Below are 15,863 nucleotides of genomic sequence, written 5' to 3'. Positions count from 1 at the left end.
GTGGCATTAGCATAGTGTCACACTATAAGGAATTGCATAACAGACCATGCATTCTGAGTGGTAAAGGGTTTTCTCTTTGAAAAAGACCATGCAGGTAACATGAATTTTAGCAGGTCCAGGATTAAATCAATAGTCACTGCAGAGCCAAAACAAGTTAGAAAGCTTCTCTAGAGGGACCTTAGCTATATGGTGAAGGCATCTTACATTTTAAGGAGCATTTCTAATCAAAACACACATATCTGAGCAAGTCTGTAAAGAAGAACATTTAGAGACTTCCCTGGTGGTCCAGAGGTTAAGAATCTGCCTTTCAATGCAGGAAACGTGGGTTTGATCCCTGGTCAGGGATCTAAGATCCCGCATACTGCAGGGGGACTAAGCCCACACAGTGCAACTACTGAGCCCGAATGTTCTGGAGCCCACACTCCACAACCAAGACCCAGCACAGCCTCCACTCCTCTCAAAGAAAAACAAAAGAACAACATTTACTTTCTCCGCATATGTGGGGCTGGGGGTGAGGACAATGCTGATTGTCAAACAGAGAGATTTCCTACTCCTTTTTCTTTTATTTCCATAAAATCCCTGAACCACAGTGCCCAATCCTGGCTTCACAGTCCATGGGGATAGACTGTGGATGCTGCTCTGGGACCTGAGCTGCACCAGTCACTGGGAGAGCTTCTCACCTCCAGCCTCATGTTGCTGTGGTCTTTGCTTCTGGTCCTTGGTGGGTAGGATGCTGCAGCAGGATTTGGGGACAGCTGGGGCAGAACTGGGCTTCCCTCGTGGCTCAGAGGGTAAAGAATCTGCCTGTCAATGCAGGAGACGTGGGTTTGATCCCTGGGTCAGGAAGATTCCCTGAAGAAGGGAATGGCTACCCAATCCAGTATACTTGCCTGGAGAATCCCACGGACAGAGGAGTCTATGGGCTGCAGTTCATGGGGTAGCAAAGAGTTGGACCCCACTGAGTGACTAACACACACACACAGAGCAGAATCACCTGTACCTGGGCACCCAGAATCTCTTCTTCTGCTGCTAGGATTAGTAGCAATGGGCTTCAGTTTCTAACTCAGGACCAATAATAGGTAATATGCAAATGGTACTGATGAGCAGGGTTCCCAGGAAAAACAAAGAACTATGAGTTTCTTTTCCAAGTACTAATGCCTTCTCCCTTTGTTTAATAACCATTTCTACTTTGATCTCGCACAAAATTGGCAAGCTTCTTAAAAGGACATCAAAGGAATTTTCTGTTAGGATAAATTTTATTTCTAGCCCATTTAAATCCTCCTCTGCTGCCAACGCCACTTCCACTTCAAATTACCACATTTTTGGTTAAACTCCAACTTTCCTAGACTTAGGTTTTGGAGAGGCTTCAACACTTGCTACCTACCCAGAGACGAGATTGTGTTTTTTGCTGATTAATATGACTCTTGTGGGTATGCATGCATACTCAGTTGCTTCAGTCTTGTCCGACTCTTTGAGAACCCCTGGACTATAGCCCACAGGCTCCTCTGTCCATGGGACTCTCCAGGCAAGAATACTGGAGTGGGTTGCCATGCCCTCTTCCAGGGGATCTTCCCCACCCAAGGACTAAACCATTTCCTGCATCTCTTGCATTGCAGGCATTCTTTACCTCTGAGCCACGGAACCCACGAATCTTGTATATGGATGCAAATACAGTACTAGATCTAAATAGGGGAAAAGGGAGAAACAGTGTCAAGAGGACACCTCCATGAAGGGTTGGGTTTGTGTGTTGCCACCAGGCAGGCAATGTATCTCAAAACAAAACAAAACAAAACAAAAATCAGTCTTAAAAAGAGAAGGTGGGAGAGGAGACAGTAAGTCATGAAACTTCTGAGAATTTACATGCAAAATAACCAACTTCTGGTAAAGGAGATGGTCTGTGTTTACAGAGTGTTTTGTCTTACAAAAGAAACATTCAGTTCTACAGGAGTGTTGTGAAGGTAGGAAGGAGAGAAAGCAAGGAAAATAGAGGAACTGAGTGAGGGAGGGTGGAAGGGAAGGGAGAGTAGGGGTAGAGGGAAGAAGGGATAGAAGGAAAGGGGAAAAGAGAATTGTTGGAAATATTTTTAGAGTTATAAACTTTTTTAAAAAGATCTTTATTCTGGTCTTGTAGTAACTTCTCTGACTCCGTTCCCCTTCAGCTCCTATCAGCATGCAGTCAGGTGAGTCACTCTTTTGGTGTTGTTCTTTTAGATCTCTAGGAACCATAGTTATTCTGCTATGCAAGGAAGATACTACTTCCCCCAGTCTCTTAGGTGAGGGTTTTGGAGATCAGGGCTTGGACTGGGGTCAAGAGAGCAGGAGGCCAGTGTCTCACCCTGGTCCTAGCTGGGGTAGGAATGCTCACATCCAAACATCACGTTCATCTTTGCTACCTGCCTGCTTGATGGGCAGAAGACGCTACCCTGACACTCCAAGGCAATGGATTTCTCTCCCTTTACTATTAAGCCCTGGGACAGGAAAGAATTTAACTATGAAGAGAAAGCGAATCATGCAATGTAGTCTTGGGAAAATGTTCTCCTGGTTTCATCCACAGGAGCTCAGTAGCCTCCACCAGAAACACTAGAGATGAAGAAGGAATTCATAGGGCCTGGACTCCATCTCAGGCCTGTCTGTGCTGATCATGCTCGGCCACCTCTCCAGTGGACTCTGAACTCTCTGCTTAGTGCCTGTGGGAACGACAATGGAAGGATAAGACCCCCTCCGGACAGGGGAACCTTGAAGATCATATCCAGGTTACTCATCACCTAAGAGAAAACGGATACTAATCACCCCTGCCTCCGGACACTATCTATCAGAATGTAAGCACAGGCTTATCGGTTATTAACTATTTGGAACGTAACTGTGGGCTTATTGATTATTGACTGTTTGAACACATAACTCGTGAATGATGGGGTTATTGTAGTTGTATTTACCCTTCCTTTGTTTATGTAAGTCTCAAGGGAATTGGGGTGGTGGGTTTGGACACGTATACATCATACACATGGGGTATAAAAGATTTTCACAAATGCTGGACGGGGTCCTTGGCTAAGAGGAGACTCTGCCTTGGGCCCGCCGGTGTAATAAACTGCACTCCACTATCTGCATTGTCCTTCTGAGTGAGTTTGTTTCCCGGAAAGCGTGGCTGTAACAGAGACAGTGATGGAAAACATTTATAATAGAAAACCAGTGGGCTAGGGAGATGCTGTGCAAAAAAACAAGAACTTCCCTCAATCTTATATTTGGATTGCAAACTACCCATGTCTAACTTGTTTTTCTTTCTTTTTTTTTAATTAAAATTCTAATGTAATGAAAAAGAAAGTTTGCTTTTATATTAACCTGGAAAGTTACATTTTCTTATTTAATGATTCCTCTGAGAAAGTATTCATCCTGCTATAGGGAATGGAAAGTGATACTTATAAATCTAGTACTTTTATATCTGATGATATAAATTACATTTTGTTATTTTAAGCAAAAGTGTTCTTAACACATTAGAGGGTCTCTGAATCAGCTTCATAGGACCCGGTGAACTCCCTGAAATTATAGTATAATGTGTCAGTTCAGTTCAGTTCAATATAATGTGTACCTACGTACAATTGTACCTTCCTCAAGGGAATGGTATGTAAGCATGCTAAGTCACTTCAGTTGTGTCTGACTCTGTGTGACCCTATGAACTGTAGCCCACCAAGCTCCTTTATCCATGGGATTCTCCAGGCAAGAATATTGGAGTGGGTTGCCATGCCCTCCTCCAGGAGATCTTCCTGACCCAGGGATTGAACCCAAGTTGTTTATGTCTCCTGCAGTGACAGGCAGGTTCTTTACCACTAGCGCCACCTGGGAAACCCTCAAAGGAATGGGTCTGTAAGTAAACAGGGCAAAGGGTCCAATCTTTGTTCCAGACTGTGTAACCTGTAGTCACATTTCTTATCCAACTCCAGACCTTGTCAATATTACCAAGTTTGTCACATAAATCTTATGTTTCAAATATTTCTTTAATTAAGTTGATTTAATTTCTGTAATCTTCACTGAAAGTGAAGTGAAAGTGAAAGTCACTCAGTCATGTCCGACTCTTTGCACCCCATTGACTACACAGTCCATGGAATTCTCCAGGCCAGAATACTGGAGTGGGTAACCTTTCCCTTCTCCAGGGGATCTTTCCAACCCAGGGATTGAACTGAAGTCTCCCGCATTGCAGGTGGACTCTTTACCAGCTGAGCCACAAGGGAAGCCCAAGAATACTGGAGTGGGTAGCCTATCCATTCTCCAGTGGATCTTCCCGACCCAGGAATTGAACCGAAGTCTCCTGCATTGCAGGTGGATTCTTTACCAACTGAGCTATCAGGGAAGCAAAACCTTACCTATAATCAATGTTGAGGAAGAAAACTTTTGGTCTCCAGAAAGACTTAAGACTTCTTTTTCTTTATCAATACTTATGACTCCCACCATCCACTCCAACCTCCTAGCCTAATGGTGGGACTTTTGAAGTAGCTAAAAAAATATGGAGTAGTTGTCTCTGAACTTATTTGATCATTTTGTTCCATCAAGAAAAAATTTTGAGCATGTATCTTTAATGCGTTATATATATGGTGGTGGCGGTGGTTTAGTCCCTAAGTTGTGTCCACTCTTGGGACCCCATGGACTCTGGTCCACCAGGCTCCTCTGTCCATGGGATTTCCCAGGCAAGAATACTGGGATGGGTCACCTTTTACTTCTCCAATTATATACATATAGATCCCCATACTGACTGTGAATGTTGTAAAATACAACAAAAACAGAAAATTTAAAAGATGAGAAAATGTTTATCGTAATATGAAAGTTTCTCTCCACTTCCTTATGAATCCCACTTTGCATTTTTTTTAATTGAAGTATAGTTGGCTTACAAATTTGTTAGAATCTGGTTTTCAGCAGAGTGATTCAGTTATACATATACATTCTTTTGTCATTATAAGTTATTACAAGATACTGAATATGTTTCCCTGTGCAATACTGTAAACACTTGTTTATTTTATATATCTAGTTTGTATCTACTAATCCCAAACTCCTAATTTATCTTTTTTCCCCTTTCACCTTTGATAACCATAAATTTGCTTTCTATGTCTGTGAGTCTGTTTCTGTTTTATAAATAAGTCCGTTTGTATCATATTTTAGATTCCACATATAGGTGATACATAGTAATTGCCTTTCTCTGTCTGACTTATTTCACTTAGTATGATAATCTCTGGGTCCATCCATGTTGCTGCAAATGTCATTATTTCACTCTTTTATGATTGAGTAGTATTCCACTGATAGTGGAGGACAGGAAGTCTGGTGTGCTACATTCCATGGAGTTGCAAAGAGTCAGACACAACTTAGCAACTGAACAACAACTACAGTATTCCATTGTGTGTGTACACCCATATTAATATACATATACATGTTCTTTATTCATTCATCTGTCAATGAACATTTAGGTTGCTTCCACTGCAAACAGTGCTACTGTGAACATTGGGGTGCAAGGATCTTTTTGAATTGGAGTTTTCATTGATCCCACTTTGAAGACTCGATCTTGACATCACGAGACAAGACACTGAGACCTAGCTCTCCTTCCCTCCACCATAAACTCATGGCTGAAGGGATGAGCTGGGCAGACAGCCTAAGAAAACCCTCTCAAAGGCAGTCTCTTTTCCCACTCTGTTCCTTCATGTCTGGCACTGCCTCTCTTTACACTGAAGGGCAATGATCCAAAGTTCAGACCACAGATTAGAGTTTACATCAGAACAACAAACATTTTCCCTGCAATTTACCCCAATGTACTATAATATCCCAATGTACTATGGCCGAAGAATTGATGCTTTTGAAGTATGGTGTTGGAGAAGACTCTTGTGAGTCTCTTGGAGAGCAAGGAGATCCAACCAGTCCATCCTAAAGGAAATCAGTCCTGAAAATTCATTGGAAGGGCTGATGTTGAAGCTGAAAGTCCAATACTTTGGCCACCTGATGTGAAGAACCAACTCATTTGAAAAGACCCTCATGCTAGGAAAGACTGAAGGCAGGAAGAGAAAGGAATGACAGAGGATGAGATGGTTGGATGGCATCACCGACTCAATGGACATGAGTTTGAGTAAACTCCAGGAGTTGGTGATGGATGGGGAGGCCCGGAGTGCTGCAATCCATGGGCTCACAGAGTCGGACACGACTGAGCGACTGAACTAAACTACAATTACAAATTGATTTTTAAACCTGAATTTCTAGTTCCACTGTCAATCAAAAAATTTTCCCCCAAAAAAGGCCAAGGCTGCAGGGTTGAATCACAGAGCACTGTGGTGGTTGACTCCCCCTTCTTTCTGCACGAACTTTCAGGCAATAGTCTTCTTGCTCCTCTCCACTGTATTGTTTGCTTTCCCTCCTGGGGCAGATCCAAAACACCAGGCTGTTCATTCGTTCTCTGGTGACCACTCTCTTTTATGGGGAGGCAATGACCTGAACAAGTAGAGGAGCCCACTTCTCTTCTCTTAGGGATCATCCAAACACCTCTGAAAAAAACATCCAAGTGGAGAATTATGAATATTGAAGCTGTAGATCCCAGGGCTGATATCTCAGTGGCCCAGCTTGTTTCATCCAAGGAGAATGACAAAGGGAAGCTTTTTGAATTGTACTCCCGGGATGAGCCTCTAAGGAATGACAAAAGCAAAGGTTAATTATGGCTGCCACAGGGATAAGAGGTCACCTTGAATGGATATTAGGGGATGTAAAGTGGAACTGTTTTAAATCCATATTTGTTTCAGAAAAGTATTGGCACCCAGAAAAGAAAAAGGGATCAAAATCTTTTCAATAGACATAAAACTATTAGGATGTGTGGAAGACAAAAGATGTCACTAAGTGAAACAGAGCTCACCTTTGCTAAGCAAGGAAGCCAAGAGAGCCAGTAGGTCCCAAGGGACCTATGGCTGCCCAGCTTCTTGTACATGAGTTTGCACCATCCCTCTGCCTTATGAACAGAAGCTAGAGGGCTGGGATGGGGGTGGGAAGCCCTGGAATCATAGATATTTTTGCATCTTTTGCAGACTGGCTGAGTATCGATATGCCATACTATGCCTATGAAGGAGACGAGGTGGTGGTGAGGTGCTCTGGCAGAGACAATAATAAAATAAAGAGACTGATGTTCTACAAAGATGGAGCTTGGCTACCCACTTATTATAACACCTATATCATTTCAAACGCAAGACCCAGTGACAGCGGCTCCTATTATTGTAAGGCAAAAAGGAGAGTGTTCTTATTTATAGATGACACGGAAGAAACAAGATCTGCATGGTTCACTCTCCAAGGTGAGGGTCTCACTGTTTAAGTGGATGAGACTGGGAAGGAGTAGGGCCTCAGTGGAAAGAGCAGGGTGCAGTGCGAGAAGACCATGCAGGAAGGGAGAAATGGTGGGTGGCTGCGATCCTGGAGTCTGGGCCTGTTTCCTGCTCACTGGGGCTGAGAAGGAACTTCTCAACAAGAACTCTATACCTCACTGACTGGTGGCCTCTGCTTAATTCTTCCCTCCGGAGCTGTTTCCAGCACCTCAACTGACAACCAGACCCTCGCAGCCCACCGAGGGAGCCTCAGAAACCCTGTCCTGTGGACCCAGCTCCCTGAAGACAGATCAGAGACCCAACTTCGCTACTCCTTCTACAAGGATGGCTACACCCTGAGGTCAGACTGGGACACCCCAGAGTTTTGGATCTCAACAATATGGAAAGAAGACTCAGGATATTACAGGTGTGGGGCAACGACAGTGTCTCACAGTGTCTCAAAGCAGAGTCACCAGTCCTATATACAAGTGCAAAGTGAGCATTGGTACTGGGCTGCTAGGCTGAGTGGGCAGAGAACTGTAGTTCCCACTCAGACCTGTGTTCTTCATTCAACTGTGCTGCCTCTGTGCCTGTGGTTGTGGGGGCCACAATGACCCAATCAGGCTCTGCTTTATTAAGTGCTACCATGGCATCATTTCCCAATAGTTCTGCTCTCCCTACCAGAAAAAAAAATAATAATAATAGGATTTCCCTGGTGGTCCAGCAGTTAAGACTCCATGATCCCAAGGCAGGGGGCCCAGGTTCAATCCCTGGCCAGAGAACTAGACCCCATAGAAAGTGGAAGTGTTAGTCGATCAGTCGTGTCCAACTCTTTGTGACCCCATAGACTGTATCCCACTTGACTCCTCTGGAGAATACTAGAGTGGGTTGCCATTCCCTTCTCCAGGGGATCTTCCTGACTCAGGGATCAAACTCGGGTCTCCTGCATTGGAGGTAGATGCTTTATCATCTGAGCCACCCCACAACTAAAAGATCTCACAAGCTGCAACAAGATCCAGTGCAGCCAAATAAATAAATTTAAAATACATATGTATAGCTTACATATGTATTTTTAAATAGCTTAAAAAATATTTATTTTAAAAAAAGTAAAAAAGTAGTTTAAAAAAACAATAATAATCTCTCTGGAGCATTTATGTATGCTTAGCACTGAGGAATACTCAGTGAACCAAGAGATAAATCATGGTCTCTATCTACAGAGAATGACTCCCAACTAGGAAGCACATTTAAGCCAGCTAGAGCAATGGAGGAACAAAGTGATGATGGTGATAATGATGATAGGAGAAATATCCATAAGAATCCTCAGCATTTATTAAAAGTTTACTAAACCAAGCTGTTAAATTCAATTCAGAACCCCTCTGATGCTCAGAAATATTTGCAGAGGGGAAGACTTGTAGAAAGTTTATCAAGTACTAGGAAGGCACTGATCAGAGCAGTTTTATATTTAGTCCTCAGAGTAACCCTGTGAAGTAGGTGAAAATTATCTGTAAAGTGGATAGTATGTCATCCTCACTTTACGCATGAGGAACTGGAAGCACAGAGCTGTTTGGTGGCCTGCCCCAAGGGAACCCAGCAAATAAGCGGCACAGCTGGAATCTGAAGCCAGGCACTCTGGCATCAGTTACATTTTCTATCTCAACCACATCAGTGGAGAGTAGTACCAGTAACAGCCACCATTTCCTGGACATCTTCAGTGTAACAGGTTCTGTACATGCATGCTGTTTCATCTTCATGAGAACGCTATGAAGTTGGTATGGTTATCCACACTTTACCTTTGAGAAAACTGAGGATCAGAGAGATTAACTGATCTAAGAAGATCATGCAATGAATAAGCAGTGGAAGTGGGTGGGGACTCCCCCGTCATCCCCCTTCCCATCACTCCTGCTGTCCTGAGTTTATCTGGAGGTCAGGAAGGAGCAAGATCACTAAGGGCCGTGGCCATTAGCAAAGGCTAATGAGTGTGGAGGAAGTGCAAGTTGGAATTTTTAGAGCATTCTGGAGCAGGGTGATCCTGCCTGAGGGCTCTCAGCATGTACCCTCCCTGATAAAAAAAAACTTCTCTGCCTAAACATCCCACCAGCTCCGCCTGCCATAATGCTCAGCAGGTTGTACCAGCCTCCACTCCAGGCCCTCACCCTTCGTCCTGTGTTCACACAGGAATCCCTGTGTCTGGAGTGTTCCTGGAGACACATCCCCAGAGGGACCAGGTGGTTGAAGGGGAGACGCTGGTCCTTGTCTGCTCTGTGGCCAAAGGCACCGGGAAAACCACGTTCTCTTGGCACAGAGAGGACACGAGGGAGATTCTGGGGCGGAAAAGTCAGTGCTCCCAGAGAGCCGAGCTGGAGATCCCCGTTATCTGGGAGAGCCAGGCCGGGCGCTACTACGGCACAGCTGACAACGGCTACGGCCTCATCCAGAGCGAGGCAGTGAACGTCACTGTGAGAAGTAAGTAGCTAATTCTCCTAATTAGCCGGAGAGTCCCAACTGCCATTGGTTGGTTTCCTTCTGTGGCAGTGAGGATGTTCCAAGGATAAGAATCAGGGCTGTGAAGAGGTTAGGAAGCCATTAACATGCTAGGATTGTGATTGCAGCCGTGGTGGCAGCGGCAGCAGTGACAACAGGGGCAGAAGAGCCGAAGGAAGATGACAAGGGGAGACAGGAAGCAGGCTCTGAGGCCCGGTCAGGCGCAGGGTCTCCAGAACTCCTCCCCGGAAGCTGGCAAAGCTCCACAGGAAACCGTCTCTGCAGCGTTAGCTCAGAAGGTGCGATAGTGGGGAAGAAACCCCAGGGCTTGAGAGGTACTGAGTGGACACAGTGAGAATAGAGAGAGTGGGTTTTAAGTCTGTGCCCGCACCAGAGACCCTCCCTGATGAACCGTCCTTTATCAGTTCCAGTGTCACGTCCTGTCCTCACCTTCAGTGTTCCCGGGGCCCAGGCCTTGACTGGGGACGTGGTGGAGCTTCTCTGTGAGGACAAGAGAGCATCTCCCCCCATTCTGTACCGGTTTTATCATGAAGATGTTCCCCTGGGGAACACCTCGGCGCCTTCTGGAGGAGGAGCTTCCTTCAACCGCTCTGTGACCGCAAGGCATTGTGGGAGCTATGCTTGCGAGGCCGACAACGGCCTGGGGGCCTAGCTCGGGGACGTGGCGGTACTCCACGTCGCAGGTAGGACAAGTCCGACGCCTCTTTCCAGAGCACTGGTTGCCGTTATGCCAAACAATGGCTTGTGTGTCCTTTCCATGGGTTTTCCTCTCCCTCGAGGAATCGGAGTTCAACAAAAGAAGCTGTCAGCTCTCCCTGTCTCTCCTTCTCACTGGTCTGAACAGCAGCATCACTGGCCTTCCGGTTCCCCTTTCACTTACGTCTTCAGATAGGTGTGAAGTAAATACTGCATTAGGATCAAGTCAGCCCTGGGAGTGGGGTAAGTGAGGCATTGGAGGGAGGAGACAAAGACGGTTGCATATTCAGAGCTCTCAGCGAGCGAGGAGCTACAACCAAACCTTGTCAGTACTCAAGGAAACAGTGAAAACCCCATGGACAAACCAGATTCTAGGATTCAAAGCTTTACTAGGATTATCTCATTTAATCTCCACTGACAACTCTCATTTTTAGTGAGGAAATGATATTTAGAATAAGTAACTTACCCACCATCACACAGCAAGTAGGTACAAAGATGAAACTCTAGACTAGAACTACAGAATTGAAAAACTGCTCTTTGCCACTATTTTAAAATGATGGCTGTATATATAATATTTTTCCCTTTAATTTATTATTGTGGAGAAGTGCCTGAATAAGTTTCTTAATATGGAATAATCATTGAATTCCTGCTATAAACCCTTCTCAGTCATTATATCATAGGTAGCAGCTGCGTACAACTTAATATTTATTGCAAATGTTTGCAACTTTATTTATGAGTTGTATTTTTTGAACCAGTTTTGGTTTCAGGGATAGGTTTGCCTCATAAGAATGTTTTCAGAGGTTTTCCATATTTTCTGTGCTCTGCAGCAGTTTAAAGCCGTATTGGAATTATCTACTTGCAAAGTCTTTGGAACTAGCCCAAACAACATTCTGAGCTTCTTAAATCCTTACCTCCACTGTCAAATCTTTTTTTGTTAGTCTTCAAATTTTCTATTCCTTGTTAGAATAATATGGATGATTATACCTAAATTTATCACAGAATGTTGTCCATAGTATTCTCATCTAACTTGGAAACAACCTTTATATATGCATTTATGCTCTCTTCTCATTTCTAGTTGGTGTGATCTCTTTTTCTTAATCATATTTGCCATATGCTTGTCAATTTTATTGCTCTTTTTAAGGAACCAGGCTTAGTTTTTTTACTCAAATATATTTGAGTTTGGGTTTTCTGATTCATTTGTTTCTCCTTTATCTTCAATATATCTTTCTTCCTTTTCAGTTTATTTTATGTGGTTCTTTAATTTCTTAAGCAAATGCTTATTCATTTTTCTTCTTTGTCTCCTAATAAATGAATTTAAAACGGTATAGTTTCTTCTAAGTACCACTTTCATCTCATCCTACAGATTTTGATGTATAATATTTTCATTTGTTTAATTTCCAAAGTATGTAAAATTTGTGTTTCACTGAATTTTATAGCCTGAAACTTAATAATTTCTTATGAATAGATTTTTATCCTCTTTTATTAGTTTCTTTTTTTAATTTTTATTGGAGTATAGTTAATATGCAATGTCATGTTAGTTTCAGGTATATGGCAAAGTGAACCAGTTGTGCGTGCATGCATGCTAAGTCACGTCATTTGTTACTACTCTTTGCCACCCTATGGACTGTTAGCTCACCAGGCTCCTCTGTCGGTGGGGATTCTCCAGGCAAGAATACCCGAACGGGTTGCTATTTCCTCCACTAGGGCATCTTCCTGACCGAGGGATCGAACCCACTTCTCTTGCATCTCCTGTATTGGCAGGCAGGTTCTTTACCACTTTGCCACCTGGGAAGCCCCAGCCAGTTATACATGTACATATATCCACTCTTTTTTAGGTTATTTTCCCATATAGGTCATTACAGAGTATTGAGTCAAATTCCTTGTGCTATATAGTAGATCTTGTTAGTTATCTATTTTATATATAGTAGTGTGTCCCTCCCTCACTTACCCCATGGTAACCATAAACTTGTTTTTTACATCTGTAACCCTATTTCTGTTTTGTAGATAAGTTCATTTATACACTTTTTTAGATTCTTATACATTTCTTTTCTAAAAGCTTTTTATTATCCCTGTATTAAATTTTATCAAAGAATATGGCCTGTATCATTTGGGGATTTACTAATAATATCTTTTGAAATAACACACAGTTAACATTTTTTCTAAATGCTATAAATGGAATTTGAAAAGTGTGAATTTTCTATTTAGGATATGCAAAGTTCAGTTTTTTATTTTTCTATTAAATTAAACAAGTTGTTTGATGTATTCAGTTTCTATAGAGTCTTACATATGTTTGCTCTTTTCAAGCTATTAATTTTTGGGAATCATATTTACATTCTTACTCATAATTCTTAGAAACTTAACTTTTTATAGGGGCTTTGTCATGAACGTGGTAATTGACTGTGTAAAATGGGGAATTTTTGTCTCAAATGACAGGAATCCCATACAAACAGGCTTGGGCCAGAAAAAAAAAGTAAATTTGGTGCGAGGGTCAGGAATGGACATGGCTTAATGTGTGACTAGCAAAGAGTTCTGTCTCTGCCTCCCCTCTTTCCTCTGCATTTCTCTATTAACTTCTCAGACAGGCAGAGCTGACCACTGACATCTTCAGTCTTATATCCCTCCTTTTTGCTAGATATCCCAAAGAAAAGAGTTTCTTTTTAATTATTTAAAAATTTTTTTAATTAAAAAAAGAAATTTGGCTGAGCCACATGATGTGCAGGATCTTAGTTACCTGACCAGAGATTGAACCCACACCCCCTGCAGTGGAAGCACAGAGTCTTAACCACTGGACTATAAGGGAAGTCCCTAAATTTTTTTTAATGAAGTGTAGTTGATTTACAATGTCATTTTAGTTTCAGGCAAATAACACAGTGATTCTGTTTTATATTCCTTTTACGATTCTTTTCCCTTACAAGTTATTACAAAATATTGATAGAGCTCTCTGTGCTTTACAGTAGGCCCTTGTTGGTTATCTATTTTATGCATAGTAGTGTGAATATGTTAATTCCCACCTCCTAATTTATCCCTCCACCACTTTCCCATTTGGTAAATAACCATAAGTTTGTTTACTATGTCTGTGATTCTGTTTCTGTTTTGTAGATAAGTTCATTGTAGCCTTTTTTTTTTTTTAGATTCCATGTATAAGTGACACTATATGATATCTGTCTTTCTCTGTCTAACATTTCTTAGTATGATGATCTCTTAGTCCATCCATGTTGCTACAAATGACATTATTCCATCCTTTGTTATGGCTGAGTGATATTCCATTGTGTATATGTGCCCACATCTTCTTTATCCATTCATCTGTCAGTGGACATTTAGGTTGCTTCCATGTCTTGGCTTTTGTAAATAATGTTGCAGTGAACATTGGTGTTCATGTACCTGAGAATAGAGCCTCTTTAAACATTACTCCAGTTCAGACACAGAATAGAGAACAGACTTATGGGCATGGGGCAGGGGCAGGTAAGAAGGAGAAGGTGGGACAAATGGAGAGAGTAGCATGGAAACATATACACTCACGTATATGACTCAGGGAACGCAGACCGGGGTTCTGTGACAACCTAGAGGGGTGGGATAGGGTGAGAGGAGGGAGGCAGACTTAAGAGGGAGGCAACATTTGTATACCTGTGGCTGATCCATGTTGATGTATAGCAGAAACCAACACAATATTGTAATTATCCTTCAATTTAAATAAATAAAAACAATTACTCCAGTTTAAAAAGCAAAAACTAAAACAACAACAACAAAAAGCAAATAAGTAGAGATTAACCAGTCCATGTGATGTATTCATCCTTTTCCTCTGCAGAGAACACGGGGCTGTGACTGATGAAGTCAGCAACAGGGAGGAGCAAAAGAAAACTGAGTAACTCAATTGACCTCTTCTAGGCCTTTCTTTATTCCAAGCCTCAGTGTCCATTTTCAGGAAAGACCTGATTCTGGACTCCTCTTTATCTAAGATCTTTTTGAGGTCATAAAAATCAAACTATAAGTCTCTCCGTGCCTGTATTCCCTTGTTTTCAGAAAGAAAGGCCTTTTCCCAGGTGACTTTGAGTGGGGGCCTTAGGTGGGGTGGGATGTTTTAGGAGATGGTAATGGCATGGGATAGAGCAAAGCTTGGTGATTCCTGATTTAGCAAGTCCTCTGCCTCATACCAGGCTTCCCTGGTGGCTCAGAGGTTAAAAGCGTCTGCCTCCAATGCAGGAGACCCGGGTTCGACCCCTGGGTTGGGAAGATCCCCTGGAGAAGGAAATGGTAACCCACTCCAGTATTCTTGCCTGGAGAATCCCGAGGACGGAGGAGCCTGGTAGGCTACAGTCCACAGGGTCGCAAAGAGTCAGACACGACTGAGCGACTTCACTTTCACTGCCTCATACCACACACCACCACCACTATCAAACAACCTCTCTTAACACTGGAAGCTGCCCTAAGAGGACATTTCTGAGTGTGCTCTGACCCCTTCTGTTCGCAGAATTTCCACCTAAAATACGCTTGATGAATTGTCCCCACCGTTGTGAAGGGCGAGTGGAGGTGGAAGAGGAAGGTTGCTGGGGCCCCGTGTGTGATGACGGCTGGGACATGAAGGATGTGGCCGTGGTATCCCAGGAGCTGGGCTGTGGGACAGCCGAGCACACACCTGCAGGCACGTTGTATCTGCCAGTGGCAGAGGAGGACCAGCCTGTATTTATTCAGGGAGCCCTGTGCAATGGGACAGAAGCAGCACTGGCTGAATGTGAGCAGCTTGAGACCTCTGACTGTGGGCACGATGAGGATGCAGGCGCAGTGTGCGAAGGTAGGTGATGGCGGGGCCTGCTGAATGGGAGCCGGCTTACTCCACTTCAAGGTCCTTCTCTATGCTGCCTCCAACTCACTTTGCTAGTCACTGTTGCTCCTGCTGCCTTCAGAACCACTCACTCATTCTACATTAGCATGTGGTCAGGAAAACACCATTAGTTCATATTAGGCAGTCCAGAGTTATAAAGGACTCTCCTACACATTCTGTTAGTAGCCTGTATCTTCAAAAAGACAAGATATTGGCATTTTCATGGCCATGAGTTTGGCTATAATGCCAGGAAAATAATTGTGAAACCATAAAATTACACAGTTTGAGTGATTTTAATGGAGGTCACACTGCTTATATTGTTCTAATCAATATAGATTGATTAGAGCTGATGGGACTAGATTGTTCTATGTTCTCATCTAATCCCATCAGCCCTACTGTACTGTCTCCCTGAAATGCCTCTACTCATCGAAACAAATCCCAAATAAGAGGAGTGCTTGGTAGGGAAGACACAAGTGCTTTTCCCTTCCCTGGATTCTAGTGAGACAGGGAGTGGGGAATTCAAGGAATGTAGGAGA

At 43.1% G+C, this 15,863-nt stretch overlaps 1 non-coding gene and 1 pseudogene across 1 annotated transcript; both read left to right on the top strand.

The window, feature by feature from the left end:
* Positions 1-690: 690 nt before the first annotated feature.
* LOC133074474 (Fc receptor-like protein 2) lies at positions 691-15,305 on the top strand (annotated as a pseudogene).
* Positions 14,666-14,738, top strand: TRNAW-CCA (transfer RNA tryptophan (anticodon CCA)). The gene has a single exon. It is a non-coding gene; the product is annotated as a tRNA-Trp (tRNA).
* Positions 15,306-15,863: the final 558 nt, after the last annotated feature.

Source organism: Dama dama, chromosome 20 (assembly GCF_033118175.1).
Source record: "Dama dama isolate Ldn47 chromosome 20, ASM3311817v1, whole genome shotgun sequence".
NCBI classification, from domain to species: domain Eukaryota; kingdom Metazoa; phylum Chordata; class Mammalia; order Artiodactyla; family Cervidae; genus Dama; species Dama dama.
The sequence above is the reverse complement of the archived record's forward strand: the minus strand, read 5'-3'. Positions and strand labels throughout refer to the sequence as shown.